This window comes from Felis catus, chromosome B4 (assembly GCF_018350175.1).
Source record: "Felis catus isolate Fca126 chromosome B4, F.catus_Fca126_mat1.0, whole genome shotgun sequence".
In the NCBI taxonomy this organism is placed as follows: Eukaryota; Metazoa; Chordata; class Mammalia; order Carnivora; family Felidae; genus Felis; species Felis catus.
In genome coordinates this window covers 6,105,217-6,123,542 of record NC_058374.1, presented here as the reverse complement: position 1 = coordinate 6,123,542, position 18,326 = coordinate 6,105,217, and the positions used below count along the sequence as shown (strand labels likewise).

The 18,326-nt window shown below is 41.1% G+C and overlaps 1 pseudogene; it reads left to right on the top strand.

The window, feature by feature from the left end:
• Positions 1-15,360: 15,360 nt before the first annotated feature.
• On the top strand, positions 15,361-15,926 carry LOC109501894 (annotated as a pseudogene).
• The last annotated feature ends 2,400 nt before the right edge of the window (positions 15,927-18,326 follow it).

Here is an 18,326-nt window from a genome sequence, read left to right as displayed (position 1 = left end):
ACATAGAAAACATAAAGAGAACTGAAGAATACAATAATGGAAATACAAAAATACACTAGAGGGAATCAAGAGCAGATTAAAGGATGCAGAAGAATGAATAAGTGATCTGGAAGACAGGGACGTGAATGAAACGAAACTGAGCAGCAAAAAGGAAAAAGAATAAAAAATGAAAACAGATTAGGGGAACTCTATGACATCATCAAGCATTTGCATTATACAGGACCCAGGGAAGAAAAGAGAGAAGGGGGCAAAAAAAAAAAAATTTGTTTGAAGAAATAACACCTGAAAACTGCCCTAATCTGGGGAAGGAAATGGACATCTGGTCCAGGGAATGCATAGAGCCTCCAAAAGGATGAATCCAAGGAGGTCCACACCATGACACATAATAATTAAAATGGCAAAAAGGAATAAGAAGCGAATCTTAAAAGTAAGAGAAGAAAACAGTTATACACAGGGAAACCCCATAAGGCTATCAGCTGATTTTTCATCAGAAACTTTGCAGGTCCCAGGCAGTGACATGACACATTCAAAGACAGAAAGGAAGAAACCTAAAACCAAGAATACTGTATCCAACGAGATTATCATTCAGGACTGAAGGGAAGATAAAGAGTTTCCCAGACAAACAAAAGCTAAAGGAGTTCATCACTACTAAACCACCCTCCCAAGAAACATGAAAGGGACTTAAGTAGAAAATAAAAGGTCATAACTAGAAATAAGAAAATTGTTGAAGGAAAAAAAATTCATAGGTAAAAGCAAACACACATAAAAGTAGTAGATTAATCATGTATGATACCAGAATGAAAACTAAAAATACGAAAGTAGTATATCTACAAAAATTAGTGAAGGGATACACAAAATTTTTACATGTAAAAATATGACATCATATACGTAAACATGGAGAGCGGAGTACAAATGTAGTGTTTTTAGAATGTGTTTGAACTTAAGTGACCATCAACTTAATATAGACTGCTCTACACTTAAAAGGTTATATATGAACCCAATAGGAACCACAAATCTAAAGCCTGTAATAGATATACATAAAATGAGAAAGTAGTCCAAACATAACACTAAAGAAAGCCATCAAACCACAAGGGAAGAGAGTAGAAAAGAAGAAAGGAACAGAGAGGATCTACCAAAACAACCAGAAAACAATGAACAAAAAGGCAAAAGTACATACTTATAAATAATTACTTTAAATGTAAATGGAATAAGTACCCCAAAAGACATAGAGTGACTGAATAGATTAAAAACCAAGATTCATCTTGGGGCGCCTGGGTGGCTCAGTCGGTTAAGTGTCTGACTCCAGCTCAGGTCAGGATCCCACGGTTCGTGGGTTCGAGCCCCACATCGGGCTCTGTGCTGATAGCTCAGAGCCTGGAGCCTGCTTCAGATTCTCTGTCTCCCTTTCTCTCTGCCCCTCCCCTGTTTGTGCTCCGTCTCTCTCTCAAAAATAAACAAACATTAAAAATATTCTTAAAAAAAACAACAACAAGATGCATCTCTAGGCCACCTACAATAGACTCACTTCACACCTAAAGACAAATACAGACTCAAAGTGATGAAACAGAAAAATATATTCCATGCAAATGGAAGTGAAAAAAGTAGTAGTGGTGATACTTATATCAGACAAAATGGACTTTGAAACAAAGACTGTAGCAAGAGACAAAGAAGGGAATTACATAATGATTAAAGGGACCAATCCAATAAGAGGATACAGCAATTATAAATATCTACGCACCTAATATAAGAGCACATAAATACATAAAGCAGATATTAACAGACAAAAAGGGAAAAACTGACAATAATAATTGACAACAATAGTTGAGAACTCTAATACCCCATTTACATCAATGAGGATAAACACCCAAACAGAAAATCAACAAGGAAATAATGGCTTTGAATATCACATTAGACCAGATGGGCTTAACAGATAGAATACAGAACATTCCATCCAAAACCGGCAGAATACACATTATTTTCAAGTGCACACTGAACATTCTCCAGGACAGACCGATGTTAGGACACAAAACAAGTCTCAATAAATTTAAAAAGACTGAAATTGTATTAAGCATCTTCTTTACCACAATGGCATGAAACTAAAAATCAATTAAAAGAAAAATACTGGAAGAAACACAAATACTTAGAGACTAAACAACATGCTACTAAACAACCAACGGGTCAATGAATAAGTCAAAGTTTATTTATTTATTTATTTATTTATTAATAAACAAACAAACAAACAAATAGAAACACAGTCCAACATCTTTGAGACACAAATTGGTTCTAAAAGGGAAGCTTAGAGGGAGCAGTACAGGTTTACCTCAATAAACAAGAGAAATTTCAACTAAAAATTCTAACCTTACACTTCAAGAAACTAGGAAAAAAAGAACCAAAAAAGGCCAAAGTTAGTACAAGGAAGGGAATAATACAAATTAGGAAGGAAATAAATGAATAAGAGATTAAAGAAATAACAGAACAGATTAATGAAACCAAAACCTAGTTCTTTGAAAAGCAAAATTGAGATATCTTTAACCAGGTTTATCAAGAAAAAAAAGAGAAAACTCAAATAAATAACATCAAAAATAAAGGAGGAAAAATAATAAACAATACCTTTGAAATACAAGGAATTATAGGAGAATGGTATGAAAGATTATATGTCAACAAAGTGAACAACCTAGAAGAAATGGATAATAAATTCCTAGAAACCTAAAATCTCCCAAAACTAAATCAAGAAGAAAAGGCAATTTTGAACAGATGGATTACTAATATCAAAATTTAATCTCTAATCAAAAAAACCTCCCAACACCCAAAGTCCAGGATCAGATGGCTTCACAGGTGAATTCCACCAAACATTTAAAGAAGTTAATACCTAACCTTCTCAAACTGTTCCCAAACAAAAAAAAGAGAAAGGAAAACCTCCAAATTCATTTCATGAGCCCAGTATCACCCTGATACCAAAACCAACAAAAGGCACTTAAAAAAAGAAAACTACAGGCCAATATGCCTGATGAACATAGATTTAAAAATCCTCAAGAAAAATATTTTCAAACCGGGGTGCCTGGATGGGTAAGTTGGTTGAGCATCTGACTCTTGATTTCAGCTCGTGTCATGATCCCAAGGTCATGGGCATGAGCCCCACATCAGGCTCTGTGCTCAGCATGGAGCCTGCTTAAGATTCTCCCTCTCTCCCTCTGCCTCTCTCCCCCACTCATGTGTGATCCCTCTCTCTCTCTAATATATATACACACACACGCACACACACATGCACACACACATGCACACACACAAAATTCAACAATACACTAACAGCATCACTCACCACAATCAAGTGGGATTTATTTCAGGGATGCAAGGGTGGTTCAATATTCACAAATAAATCAATGTGACACATGGCACTAACAAAGTTAGGGTAAAACCATATGATCATCTAATTAGATGCAGAAAAAGCGTATGACAAAATACAATACCCATTCATGATAAAAACTCTCCAAAAAAGTAGGTTTAGAAAGAACATACCTCAACATAATAGAGACCATATATGACAAACCCACAGCTGAGATCATACTAAATGGTGAAAAACTAAGAGCTTTTCCTCTAGAATCAGGAACAAGACAAGGACGTCCACCCTCACCACTTTCATTCAACATAGTACTGGGGGTCCTAGATGCACCAGTAAGACAAGAAAAAGATACAAAAGGCATCCACTGGAAAAAGCGAAACTGCCACTATTTGCACATGACATGATGCTATTTACAGAAAGCCCTAAAGAGTCCACCAAAAAACAACTAGAACTAATACATGAATTCAGTGACCAGGCAGGATACAAAATTAATATACAGAAATCTGTTCCATTTCTCTATACTATTAATGAACTAGCAGAAACGGAAACTAAGAGAACAATCCTATTTACAACTACACCGAAAAGAATAAAATACCTAGGAATAAATTTAGCCAAGGAGATAAAAGAGCCATACCCTAAAAACTATAAGATATTCATCAAAGAAATTGAGGATGACACAAACAAATGGAAATTCTATGCTCATGAGTAGGAAGAACAAATACTGTTAAAATGTCCATACTACCCAAAGCAATCTATAGATTCAATGTAATCCTTATCAAAATATCAATTTTCACAGAACAAGAACAAATCACCCTAAAATTTGTATGGAACCACAAAAGACCTCAAATAGTCAAAGCAACCTTGAGAGAAAACAAAGTTGGATGCACCACAATCCTAGACCTCAAGATGTACTACAAAGCTACAGAAGTCAAGACAGTATGGTACGGGCACAAAAACAGACACATAGACCAATGCAGCAGCATAGAGAGCCCACAAATGGACCCACACCTATTTGGCCAATTAACCCACAGCAAAGGAGATGAAAACATACAATGGGGGAAAAGGACACTCCTTTCAGTAAATTGTGCTGGGAAAACTGGACAGCTGGCTACATGCAGAAGAATGAAACTGGACCACTTTCTTCTACCATACACGAAAATAAACTCAGAATGATTAAAGACGTAAAATATGAACAATAAAACTGCTAAAAGAAAACAAAGGCAGTGACCTCTTAGACATTGGTGTTAGCAACATTTTTGAGGATATTGCTCCTCAGGCAAGGGAAACCAAAGCAAAAGTCAATGGTTTGTTTTACACCAAAGTGAAAAGTTTTTGCACAGCAAAGGAACCCATCAAAAGAAAAAAGCAATTTACTGAATGGAAGACATTTCAAATGATATATCTGATAAGAGGTTATTATCCAAAATACATTTAAAAACTTATATAACACCAAAAACAAACAATCCAATTTAAAAAATGATCACGGAGGGGTGTCTGAGTCAGTTAAACATCTGACTCTTGATTCTGGCTCAGGCCATGATCTCCCAGTTTGTGAGTGTGAGCTTTGTGTCTGGCCCCACGCGAACAATGCAGAGCCTGCTTGGGATTCTCATTCTCCCTCTCTTTCTGCCCCTCCCCTGCTCACTCTCGTTCTCTCTCTCTCTCTCTCTCTCTCTCTCTCTCTCTCTCTCTCTCTCTCAAAATAAGTAAGATAAAACTTCAAAAAAAATGAGCAAGGAAACTGAACAGACATTTTTCCAAGGAGAACATACAGAAGACCAACACAAACATGAAAAGACGTTCAACATCACTGATCATCAGGGAAACGCAAATCAGATCCACAAAGAGGTATCACCTCATACAAGTCAGAACAGCTAGTATCGAAAAGGCAAGAAACAAGGAGAAAAGGATGTGGAGAAAAGGGAACCCTCAGGCACGGCTGGTGGGAGTGCAAACTGGTGCAGCTGCTGTGGGAAACAGTATGGAGGTTCCTCAAAAAGTTAAAAATTGAAATACCATCTGATCCAGTATTTCTACTACTTTGAGTACTTCCCCAAAGAAAACAAAAACACTAATACAAAAAGATATATGCACCCCTATGTTTACTACACTATTATTTACAATAGCTGAGATACGGAAGCAACCTAAGCGTCCAGTGATAGAAGAATAGATATAGAAGATGTGAGGTATACATGTATCTACACAATAGAATATTACCCGTAAAAAAGAATGACATCTTGTATTTGCAACAACATGAATAGGTCTAGAGAGTATTAGTCTAAATGAACTAATTCAGAGAAAGACGGATACCATGTGGTTTCACTTACATATGAAATCTAAAAAAAAAAAAAAAGAAAAAAAAAGCAAGCAAATGAATAAAAGAACAGAAAAAAAATCAAATCCAGGAAAACAATCTCCCAGAAGGGAGGTAGGTGGGGGTAGGGATGAAATACGTAAAAGGGATTTTTTTTTTAATTTTTTTTTCAACGTTTATTTATTTTGGGGACAGAGAGAGACAGAGCATGAACGGGGGAGGGGCAGAGAGAGAGGGAGACACAGAATCGGAAACAGGCTCCAGGCTCTGAGCCATCAGCCCAGAGCCCGACGCGGGGCTCGAACTCACGGACCGCGAGATCGTGACCTGGCTGAAGTCGGACGCTTAACCGACTGCGCCACCCAGGCGCCCTAAAAGGGATTAATAGGTACAAACTTCCAGTTATAAAATAAACAAGCCACAGAGATGAAAATACAGCAGAGGGAGTTTAATCAATAATATTATAATGACACATGGTGACTACATTTATGGTGGTGAGTACTCTGCACAGAGTTGCCGGATCCACTATACCGAACCCCTGAAATGAACATAACACCTCATGTCAGCTCTGCTTCAACAGTAATAAAGAGTCACATCATATTTTGCACGTTCCGCATGCATTCGTTCAAGTTTATTAGTCACCTCCCCAAAACACTTATTCCAGCGTCTTGTTCTTTCCACTTGTTCATTGCATCTGAGTTGTACATGTTAATTATGTAACTAGCTATTATTGGTAAATAATAAAAGGCACTGGTTGAAAATGTCACAGAGTTGCAGTGGTCCCCTCAGAGCAGCAGCGTGGGGAAATGGCAGGGGTGGAAGGAAGCAGGGAAGCTTGAGAGAGGAAACCGTCTTCCTGTGGAGGAGCTCCTGGGAGCACGTGAGCCGGTGCTCAGCCCTCCAGGCAGTTTTTCCAGCACCTCAGAGAGCGTGTTCCTTTGGCTCGTCACTGACATGTCAGCACTGCAGCAAATATGTCCGGCAAGCTTCTTCATCAGCACCCAGTACACGTGTCTGGGGCGGCCACCTCCTCTGCCACCAGCTCTCAGCCTGTCTGGGGAGCTGCCTTCCAGGCTCTTGGTTCTTGGTTCCCTGTCTGCACCCCCTCTTGCTGTTGAGGTAGTGGATGCTTCCTGCACCTCACATTCCTACGTTGCCGAGAGCCCAGCTTTACCTCTTTCTAACATTCTTTTACTCAGTAATGACTTTTTTGTATTAAATTTTCCTGTTCGCATACTGGGGAAAAAATCAATATCATAAAGATGGGAAATCTCCACAAATCAATCAGAAGATTAAATGCACATTTCATCCAAACTCCCCGAAGAACTGACGTGTGTGTGTTGGGAGGGGGGTGGTGTTTTTGCTTGGGGAACTAGAATTATTGACCTTAAAATCTATACGGAAAGAGTAAAGGACAAAAATTACTGAATATAATTTTGAAGAATATGGTGGAGATTTGCCCTATTAGATAAGGTTATTATGCAGCTGTAACAGTTACATCATGGGACATTGGTGAAAAGACAGAAAACTAGACAAAGAGAAAGAGAATAGAGAATCCAGATCTAGTCCAAGACACAAGTGGAAAGTGGATATATGACAGGGATGGCATAAGAAATTAGAAATAAAATAATAGCTAACACGTATTGAGTCTTAACTTTATGACAGGCACTAAGTGTTTTGGATTTAACTCATTTTAGATTTAACTCATTTAATACCCCCAAAAGTCCTACAACATAACTACTATTATTATTATTATTCTTGTATTACAGATGGAGAAACTGAAGCCCAGAGAAATTGAGTGGCATTTTCAAGATTACAGTCCTAATTGAAAGTGAAGCTAGAGCTTGAACCCAGGCAATTTGATCCCACAGCCCACTGCCTTAGGAGGGTAAAAATTTGTAGTTCAATAGATGGTGACAGGACCGTTAATTTATAAAACTGTCATTACTTCCTTACCTCACACCATACGTAAAATCAAATACAAAAGAATTAAACACTTGGATGAAAAAATTGTTTTAACTTTCAAAAGACTATGGCGGAGTATTTCTATGACTTAAAAGTAGCAAAGGACTGCATAAACACAAACACACACAATATAAAACATGCCACAAAGAAAACAAATTATCAACTTGACTACCTTTTGTAGTATATAAAACATAAAACTTTTGTATGACAAGAGGATTTTATTGTGAAAGCGTGAAGACAAGCCATCCACTGAAAGAAGTGCACACTGGCTGAGAAGTTCTCATCCATATGTAAAGAGCTGTTACAAATAAATCAGTAGGCAAATGAAACAAGGATTGGAACAGGCTAGTCGCAGACAGGAAAATCAAATGGCAAATAAAAATAGGAAGACCTGCCCAACCTCTCTAATCACAAAAAAGAATTTCCTATCAGATTGGCAAAAAAAATCTAGATCCGACAACTCCAAGTGTTGGTGGGTATATGAGGAAGTGGGAACCATGACACGCTGCTAGAAGGAGTGTAGATGGGTAAAACTACCTGGGGGAGTAATGTGCATTAAAGGTGCATCTAGGGGCGCCTGGGTGGCTCAGTCGGCTGAGCGTCCGACTTCGGCTCAGGTCACGATCTCTCGGTCCGTGAGTTCGAGCCCCGCGTTGGGCTCTGTGCTGACAGCTCAGAGCCCAGAGCCTGCTTCGGTCTCTGTCTCCCTCTCTCTGACCCTTCTCCACTCAGGCTCTCTGTCTCAAAAGTAAATAAAAATTTAAAAAAATAAAATAAAAATAGTAATAATAAAGGTACATCTATATGAAGATCTCACAATTCCACTCCTCCACGGAGATGACATTCTGGATAATTTTTACTCTTGTGTTGCGTTCACTGGGCGAACATGCTACTCCTATGCCACTGATAGACATTCATGCTGTTTCTAATTTTTTGCTATAACGATATTATGATACATAAAATTACAATACACAGTTGTCAAGGTTTCTTTTCCCATTTATGAAAAACTCCCTCTGCAGTAAAGTGAGGACAAGCTGTATGTGGAAATAATTCCCTCCATTTACTGATGGCCTGTGTGCCAACTGTGGTACCTACATTATTTGATTTAAAAGGGTGATGATCAGGGGTGCCTGGGTAGCTCAGTCGGTTAAGCATCCAACTTCGGCTCAGGTCATGATCTCGCAGTTCAAGCCCCACATCGGGCTCTGGGCTGACAGCTCAGAGCCTGGAGCCTGCTTCGGATTCTGTCTCCCTCTCTCTCTCTGCCCCTCCTTGGCTTACATTCTCTCTCTCTCTCTCTCTCTCTCTCTCTCTCTCTCTCTCTCTCTCTCAAAAGTAAATAAACATTAAAAGTTGTTTTAATAAAAAATAAATAGAAAAAGAAACCAATCGCAATTTCACATGACACAGTTATCATTATGCTTTTTTGCCACTTTGATAAAATACGAAAAGTGTTGGGTGCTACAAAGGCCCAAAACAAATGGCCAAATTGCCCTCAAAGATGGGACACTCTGGGTGTGCAAACGAGGAAGCCAACACGCCTGACTTCAAATGCCACCAAGCTGGAGTCACCACTCTACCCAGAGGGTCTCACTGGCAACAGCTGCCTTAGGTTCTGGAGCTGTCACGGTTCCCATGGGCACAACAGGGAACACGGACACTTGCACAAAGCAGTCGGTCGGTACTCCCACATCCTCCATTTAAAGCCTGGTGCCTCAGGTATCAGCCTCTAAAATCATGTGATGTGAATGTCCTTCTGGAAAGAAAAGAACCAAGAACTGAGTCACCTCCCGGGGGTAACTTGAAAGACCAGGCAAGTTCACTTTTCCAAAACATCTGTCTTCCCACCCACCCTTAACACGTCGCTATTAAAAATCTGATTCTTTTTTTTAAAATTGAGACATAATTGACATAAAATCTGATTCTTTTTTTTTAATTAAGATATAATTGACAGTTGACAGATGTATATATTGTGATACATTGTGTGTGTGTGTGTATATATCACCTTAATAAGTCTAGTTAATATCCTAGATGAGAAAGATTTTCAGGGCGTGGGAGTTCCCTCATTAAAGCGCCAATTGCACAGGGAAATTAACACTTAATTTGAAGACCTGCCTAAAATAAGGCAGGCAAAGCCACAGGTCGTGGGCCGAGGCACAGACAAAGAGAACATGAAAGTCAAGGTGAGTAAAGGCCAGTTTAGAGCTGCCTAATGCATAGACCTGTTAGAAGGAAAACTACTGCCCAGAACAAGCAAATCTGCTGAATATGGAAAACAGAACCCGTTGTCAAAGAGAGTGGCATTGAAGAGAATTTTTTTATCTACACTTTATGTGAGATTTGAGTATGTCCTCTACCTATTGCCTGCCTCAGTCTCCATATAATACCATACTCTCTTTGATGATGGTTGTGGTTTTGCCTTTAATTAACCTTGGCAAGGAAAGGGCTGAATTCTGTGTTTATTATTCTTACTGCTAGATCTGTGGCCATAATGGCTAGAAATTGTCCCTGGGTCATCCGAATCAGTAGGTACTTTTTATTAGCGCTTGCCTTTTTTTTTTTTTTTTTTTTTTTTTGGTTTGTTTTTATTTTGTTTTGTTTGCCTTCATACCCTGGAATCTTCTGTCTCATCTTCATATTACCTTTCTGTCTTATCTCCCACTTTGAAGATTATAGAGTCCTGAAGACCCCTCCTACCACACGTCCCTGTTTCCATCCTAGTAGGCAAGATAAACGCTGGATTATGATACACTGTGCTTCGGTACAATGATAAGAAGCACACAGATTAGAACTGCCTGCAATTCTAGAGGAAACATTCACGTAACATCTTTCCCAAGTTCCCTCCAGGGACAGATTCTGTGGCTATCAAAGGTCCCATAGGAGCGATCCAGGAACTCATGGTCCAGGGACACTGGGCAGCTCCAAGGGGCAACAGAGCAGTGATGGGGACCCGGACGCTAAGCTAGACTCCTCAGGTATTGGGTGGGGCAATCAAGCCACTTGAACCTGTAGGAGCCGAGGGTAAGCTTCCAGGAATGTGCCACTTCGGCATATTGATTATTTTAAATAAAAGCCACCTAAGAGACAGCCCGTGGAAGAACAACGCTCAGAACCTCTCCTGTCCCCCTGAAAGCAGGAAATACATCTCCCCGGTGAAAGGCACCCTCCCTGAGGAGGTAAAGAGACCTCCTTGCCACCAGAGGGAGGATTATTTAGAGCCCGCAAGGCCGTAGGAACAACCCTTGTTACTTTTTACTGATTTACTACCACAGCCCGAAGTCTGTTTATAATTCCTCACTAATGGAAGCTCTCAAGGTTAAGTTTCCTTTGTCTTGTCAATTCCTCACAGATTTACTGTCTCTTTGTCTAAAAAGGATAAAAACCGCACGCCTCAGTCATTCCTTAGGTCTCAACTTCATTTCCGGGTCTTTGCGCGCGGGTAATAAAGCTTTGGGACTTTTTCTCCTGTTAATCTGTCGCACGTAAACTTTATTCCGAGTCCAGCGGGAAGACTCTAAAGGGGAGAGGAAGAATACTTTCTTCCCTTCACGTCCATTGGTACAGAGAACGTGCTAGAACCCCTTCCCTCCTTTCCTGGTTTCCAACTAGAAGGGATCACCTAGACTGTGGTCTTGCCTTGTGTTGGCTAGGTGACTAATGGCAAATTCCTGTGTTTGTGTGATCACAGTGTCATTGAGAAGCCAGATTCCTGCCCCGCCCTGCCTCTGCGTGTTTACAGTCTACAAGTTGCTAGAAACTGAATGTTCTAGCATGGAGGGGAGCCATTCCTTTGGGCATGAGAGCTGCCAGCAGGCTTGAGCAGAGCCCCGAGGGTGTCCCTGACTTCCTTGCCTAGAACACTGACTGGCAGAAGACATAAAACACAAAATAAAAAAGCCCTGATGAAGGAATGGAAGAATAGGGAGAGGAAGACAGGAAGGAGTGAAAAAGGACAAAAGTGGTCAGAATACAGCACGCACTGAATTAAAGAGTGAAAGGAAGTCTTAACTTGGTTAACTCTGTAGAAGAAAGAGTGGAAACAGAATAGCTACTTCAACTCATCTTTGAAAAAAAATTTAAGTTATTTATTTTTTTAATATTTATTTATTTTGAGAGGGAGAGAGAGAGAGAGGGAGGGAAGGAGGGAGGGAGAGGAGGGGCAGAGAGAGAATCCCAAGCAGGTTCTGCGCTCACTAACGCAGGGCTTAAACTCACGAACCGTGAGATCATGACGTGAGTTGAAATCAAGAGTCGGATGCTTAACCAACTGAGCCACCCAGATGCCACTCTTTGAAAATTTAAGTCCCCTTTGTTTCTTGTGGTCCTTAGAGAGGTTGCCAAGGTGTATTTTTTTTTTTTTTGTAGCTTCTGTGTCCTTGCAAATGTGTGTGCTTGTAAAATACATCCATGTAAAATGCACACATGTGATACATAGTAGTAATTCTGGGATTCAGTCACTAGAGGGAGGCAGAGGAACGTGAGAAAAGCTGTAGTGGCCACCAGACAGGACCATCCTAGACCCGATCTGAGAACGCGTCACTGCCTTGACCAGGCGAGGTCAGAAATCAGAAGAATTAGAGTCTTCTGCCTTGTCCTTCATTCAAAATGTGTACCCACGTTTAATCAGTGTAACAGACACATTCCCTAAGAATAAGAAAAAAGCTGCTTATTGTAGAACAATGCAGAATCAATGAGTCCAAGCCATCAAGGGCTATTGGCTCGTCAGGTCAGTGCTGTTACTCAGCTGGAAAACATGTGGGAACCACAGCCTTCAACCACGTGCTCTCTAGCTGTGCAATCCTTACCAAGTGACCGGTCCTCTCGGAACCCCAGTTTCTCATCAGTACGAGAGCCACAGTAATTGTTTCCACCTTGTTGGGTTGCTATATAAACTTAGAAACGAGAAACTTCCCCACAAAACAGCAAAGAACTACATGGACGCAAGTCCGATCATAAGTATTCACCATGAATTCAGGATTCAAGGTCGTCTGCTTAATCATGCTCTTAAGTTCGCCAGGCAAAGTCCATAAACCGTAGTTCTCGAAGGGAAGGAGGTAAGACCCTTGCTGTTAGCATCTGACATGGTACCCGGTAAACAGTAGCTAAATTTTTTTAAAGTTTCTTAAATGAATGAGTAAAAACACTTACATGTAGGAAACCATGTAATTTTGCATCTAAAACAAACCTTTCTTTTTGTAACTGAAAGGAAACAGTATTAGCAATTACTCCAGGAAATGGGTCAAAAGCAGGACTGTCCCAGGCCAGCCAGGACATAAGACACTTATGTCTTATATAGCACTTAGTACGCCATAGGTGCTGCCCCAAACATATTATAGCACTAACTCACTTAATCTTTACAACAATACAGTAAGGTTGATACTATTATTAATCATATTTGACAAATATTTATTGGCCATCTACTATATATGTCTTAAGTCCTCTAGGTTCTTGGGACACATCAGAAACAACTATGGGGCACCCGGGTGGTTCACTCAGTTGAGCTATCTGCTATCTTACTATCTGCTCAGGTCATGATCTCACGACTCATGAATTCAAGCCTCATGTCGGGCTCTCACTGACATGGTGGAGTCTGCTTGGGATTCTCTTTCTCTCTCTCTCTCTCGCCCCTTGCTCTCTCGCTCTCTCACTCTCTCTCTCTCTCCCTCTCTCAAAAATAAATTAACATTAAATAGTTTTTTTTAAAAAACAACTACAAAAACAAAGATTTCTGTCATCAAAGGGGAGGGGATGAGAAAGTCAGACAGTAAACTATAAACATAATAAATAAACTACATAGCATACGAAAAGGCCATTGGGCTGCGGACGAAAGCAAGAGAGAAAATGCGGCTGTGGCAGTATCACGTAGACTGCCCGCCATGACCAAGCCCCTGTTCCAACTGAGGCGATCTGTCTCCAGTCCCTGCTTTCGACCTCGACACTGTTTTCCCTTTCAGTTCTGATGTGCACCTAACCCCACATGCAAATTCATTTCCTCCGTAAGTGGCCGAGAGAAGCTCACAAAATCTGGTGATCCCTTCTTTTTTTTTTAACGATTTATTTATTTATTCATTCATTCATTTATTCATTTATTTATTTGAGAAGGACAGAGACCACGCGAGTGGGAGAGGGGCAGAGAGACAGCGAGAGAGAATCCCGGGCAGGCTTTGAGCTGTCAGCACAAAGCCTGATGTGGGGCTCGAACTCATGAATCCGTAAGATCGTGACCTGAGCCTAAACCAAGGGTCAGACATTCAACCAACTGAGCTACGCGGGCGCCCCCTGGTGATCCTTTCTTAAACTCAACTCCGCATCCTCCACGTATGCCAGACCTTTGCCACAACCGATGGCTTGATTAGGGCCACAGCCTAGCTCACACCGGATGCTGCGCCCCTGGAACCGCTTGCCTGCTCTGTGTTCATGAGTCTGGGGAGACGGCCAGACAAGCCCCCAGACAGGAATAAACAAATGACTTGGAGGGGAAGGGACAGGCTCTTGGGAAGTCTCAATTGCTTGAACTAATACTGGCACTTAAGCATGGCTGAGCCAGTGAAACCACATGATGTTGAACTTCCTCTGCATCCCACCCCCCACCCTGCTGTGTCTCCTGTGTGTACCTCTTGCCCTTCCTCATCTTGTGACTCTGGCGGAACTCCAGGGTGGTTATTCAACCTGTCTCTAGACACCCTGGGCCAAAAGAGGAAGAAAGGGCAAGTGCAGGCTCCAGGGCAAAGCTGACTGCCAAAAGCACTGTCAATGGCCTGAGGCTGGCCAGGGAGTACAAAGGGATCTTTAAATGAGAAAGTCAGCCCGCAGAAAGGGATTCAGCATATTCCCACGCGAGGGACACCCACCTGCAAAGGGATGAATACGCACACCACACACAAAAAAATAACTGAAAATAAATCTTACACCTAACCGAAAAAATAAAACTACAAAACTCAGGAAAAAAAATATGGGAGTAAATCTTCATGACCTTGGGTTTAGGCAGGGACTTCTTAGACATAATAACAACAACAACAACACCAAAAAAAAAAAAAAAAAATCAGATGACACAGGAAAAAACTGATAAATTGGGTTTACCAATCTTAATGTTGCTTCGGGCAACAGCAAGTCTAAAGACAACCAACAGGCCTGGAAAAAAAACATTTGCAAAGCCTTTATCCAACAAGGGCATAGCACACAGGATATATGAACAATTCTTACGACTTAACAAGAAAAAAGGCGACCTAATTTTAAGATGAGAAAAGAATTTAACGGACAGTTCTCTAAAGAAGACACATAGTCTATAAGCACACGAAAAAGATGCTCGATCGTTAGGGAAATGCAAATAAAACCACAAGGAGATGGTACTTTGTACCCGCCGGGAAGGCTGAAATTACCAAGATGGACAATCACAAGTATTGATAAGGATACGGAGAAATCAGAACCACCAGACACTGCCGACAGGAACATATGATAACTCACGGACTCTGAAAACCAGTTTGGCGGTTAAATGTTAAACATACAGCCCCCAGAGGACTTAGCGGCTCCTATCTTAGGTATCTACCCAAGAGAAATGAAAACATACGTCCACACAAAGATCTGCACACAAAGCCTCATTGCAACATTACTTGTAATAGCCTAAACGTATAAACGATCCAAATGTTCACCCAATGATTAAAGGATACACAAATGGGGGGCCTTCATACAACAGAATACTATTCAGCAATAAAAAGGAGTGAAGTCCAACACAGGCTCCGATATGGGTCAAACTCAAAAACACCATGCTAAGGGCCGTGCTCCCCACAGCCTCCCGCCCTATGACCTTTTGCATGGAGCTGCTGGGGAATCTCCTGGAGCTGGGGTAGGAGCAGTGGTGAGCAGCTGCAGGCATCCTCGCTGTGTCCTCCTGGGGAAGAGATAAGGGGCAGGTTCCAACTTCCTGGGGCCCATCTGAGTTCAGTGACGGTCGGGAAGAACGCACGCAAAGGAGGAGCAGGGAAGAAGTAACTCTTCACCTGAGAAGTGTTCGCTTTGCCTCCGTTGTGAATTATTTTGTTGGGGAAGAGAATTAGCATCACGTCACTATATTCACAAAAGGAGAGGTGGATGACTCGTGATCCAGAACCATGAAACACAGAGCCTGAAAAAAAATGAATGCTGAAAGGAGGCTGGCAGGCTTCTCCACCGGACCGGCCTTTCTGGGCGCCATGTTGCTTAAGGGAACAAGGCTATGACCCATTTAAAGAAGATTTGGACCATCTGGCAGGATACAAAGGACATCACCTCTAGGGGAACAAGAAGATAACCTGATTCACTTAGAGAAGACAAAATAAGGTCCAGTTAGAGAAGGAAACGCACCTACGTTTCAGAACAACTCCACTGTATCTAGAAAGTTCCAGATGATTGCCAGTTTATGTGCCCTCTCTTGATATTCCCATCACCCTTGCAGCCAGTACTTGAGAAACTTTCTCTGGCATTATGTCACGAATTGCATTTCAGGCTCAGAAAATGTGATAAATGGTGACATTTGGTGGTTCTGTTTTCCGTATTTCTTCTCTAGGATGCCTGCTGTGCGGCAGCTCAAATGGACATCCTAATTCAGCTCAGTATGCCTGTTGCAGAACTTATTGTGTTTGTGGATTTTCCCCTTCCGTTTTATTTAAAACAAAACAGTTTTGGTGCTGTATTGTGATAGTCCTTGCAACGACAGTGAACAGGACAGGTCATTTGGGTATACTTCCCAGGTTTCTGACTGGAAACCTAAGCCAAACCATCTGGAATCTTCCCTAGCGTTAACGTATTCTCTGTGAGACCCAGCCTCCTTGTATGTAACAAGGAGATTAGACGAGGGCAGGGGTTCTCAAAGTGTGGTCTGGGGCGGTCCTTGAGACCCTTTCAAGGGCACTCAAGGTCACTGCTGTTTTTGTAATGCTAAGACATCATCTGCCTTTCCCACGGCTATTCTTTCATGAGTGCATAGAGAGAAGAGTTTTCTGGAAGCCACATGATGTGTACTATTGTGACAGAAGAAACCAGGCACGCCATGGATAAAACTCTCTTCCATAGGTTTATCTCAAACATACTTGATGAGGGAATTCATTGGGATACCTCTTCAGGCTAGTACTAACCCAAGCAGATGTCTTAGAGCTTCAAAAACTGACCACAAACCTGTAGAGTTTTTCCATGTCTGCTAAATTTTTGGTAGACAGACTCATAAGGAGCTTGTGAGCCTTTTCGTTTGTTTTAAATTCACCCAATTATACATGAAGGTCTATTTCAATGGAAAGAGAAAATTACCTGGGGGCTTATATATAGGAAAAGGTAAAAAGAAAAGTGCTATTAATATAAATATACTTACCCCAGCATCTAGTATGCTAGTTGGCATCCAGTAATCACTCAGTAAATATTTCTCTAAATGACTAGATGAATGAAGCAGGATTTACTCTTAAGTAAGCAGTTAATTCTTAGATGGTTTGAGAACTGCCTTTAATAGAAAAAAAAAAAAAAACTAATGATGACCACTAGCAAAATCCTCTTAAAATTAAATGTCAGTCTAGGTTCTGCCAGGACGCTGGGGAGTCTAAAGTCGCTCTTCATCTATTGGCCAGATCAAGCCCTGAGGGTTCCTTTGTCCTAAGATAAGCAAGAGCCGCATCCTAGCAAAGGTCTTCCGAGTGGAGCTGGATGTGAATTTGGTCTCCCTTAGTTCCACTTAGAAGAGACTGGTTCTTTGATATTGTCACTGTCAGCTTTCCAAATAAGACAAATGCTCTCAGATGAAATATTCTCTTCTTTGGGGCACCAAAGATGATGTTAACTGGAGACGGCGGAGAAGGAAAGTTCAGGGAGTCGTGTGTATGGGAGAAATCCGGCTTCTTGCAACATAAAACCAATCACGTATTGATGCTGTGTCTATGTGGTTTTTTAACGAGGTTATTTGTGTTGTAATGAGAAGTCAGTGTGCGCTGGAGTAGTGTTTTTTAGGTTTTTGCCTAATAACATGGCTTAATAGCTTTGTTTGCAACAACGTAGCATTCCTCATTTTATTTATGGGAACAATTCGTGGGCACAAGGAATGGAGCAGCCAGCAAGGAAGCTGGGCTGTTCACCGGCTTCAGGTGGACTTTCTACCCCTGTCCTCCATTCTTTCTTTTCTTTTTTATCCTTTTCAGATTCACTTTCCATCTCTCGTTTGAGGATTCCCCAAACAACGTTATCTACAGCTCAGACCTTTGTTCTAAGCTCCAGACCCAATCACACGTGAGTCATTGCCACGTGAGATTTTCCACTTCTGCATTTCCTCTTGTATTCCTCTCAAGGAAATGACTCTGCCATCGGCCGAATGGCCCGAAATGGATTCCCTTTCCCCACAAAAAGCAGCCACTCTTTTTTGTCCGTTCTGTTTCTCTCACGCCTTTGTTTGTTGACTTAATGGTTGAAATGGGAACATTTATGTTGCATCTATTTTACAAGTTTAAAAGACTAACAATGTTATATGCCAAAAATCATTAAATTGTGCACCTTTCTTTCAGTATAATTAACATGCAGTGTTACATTAGCTTCAGGTGTACAATATAGGGATTCAGCAATTCTATACATTTCTCAGTGATCATCACAAGTGTACTCTTAATCCCCTTCACTAATTTCACCCATCCTCCTACCCACCTCCCCTCTGGTAACCACCAGTTTGTGCTCTATAGTTAAGAGTCCGTTTCTTGGTTTGTC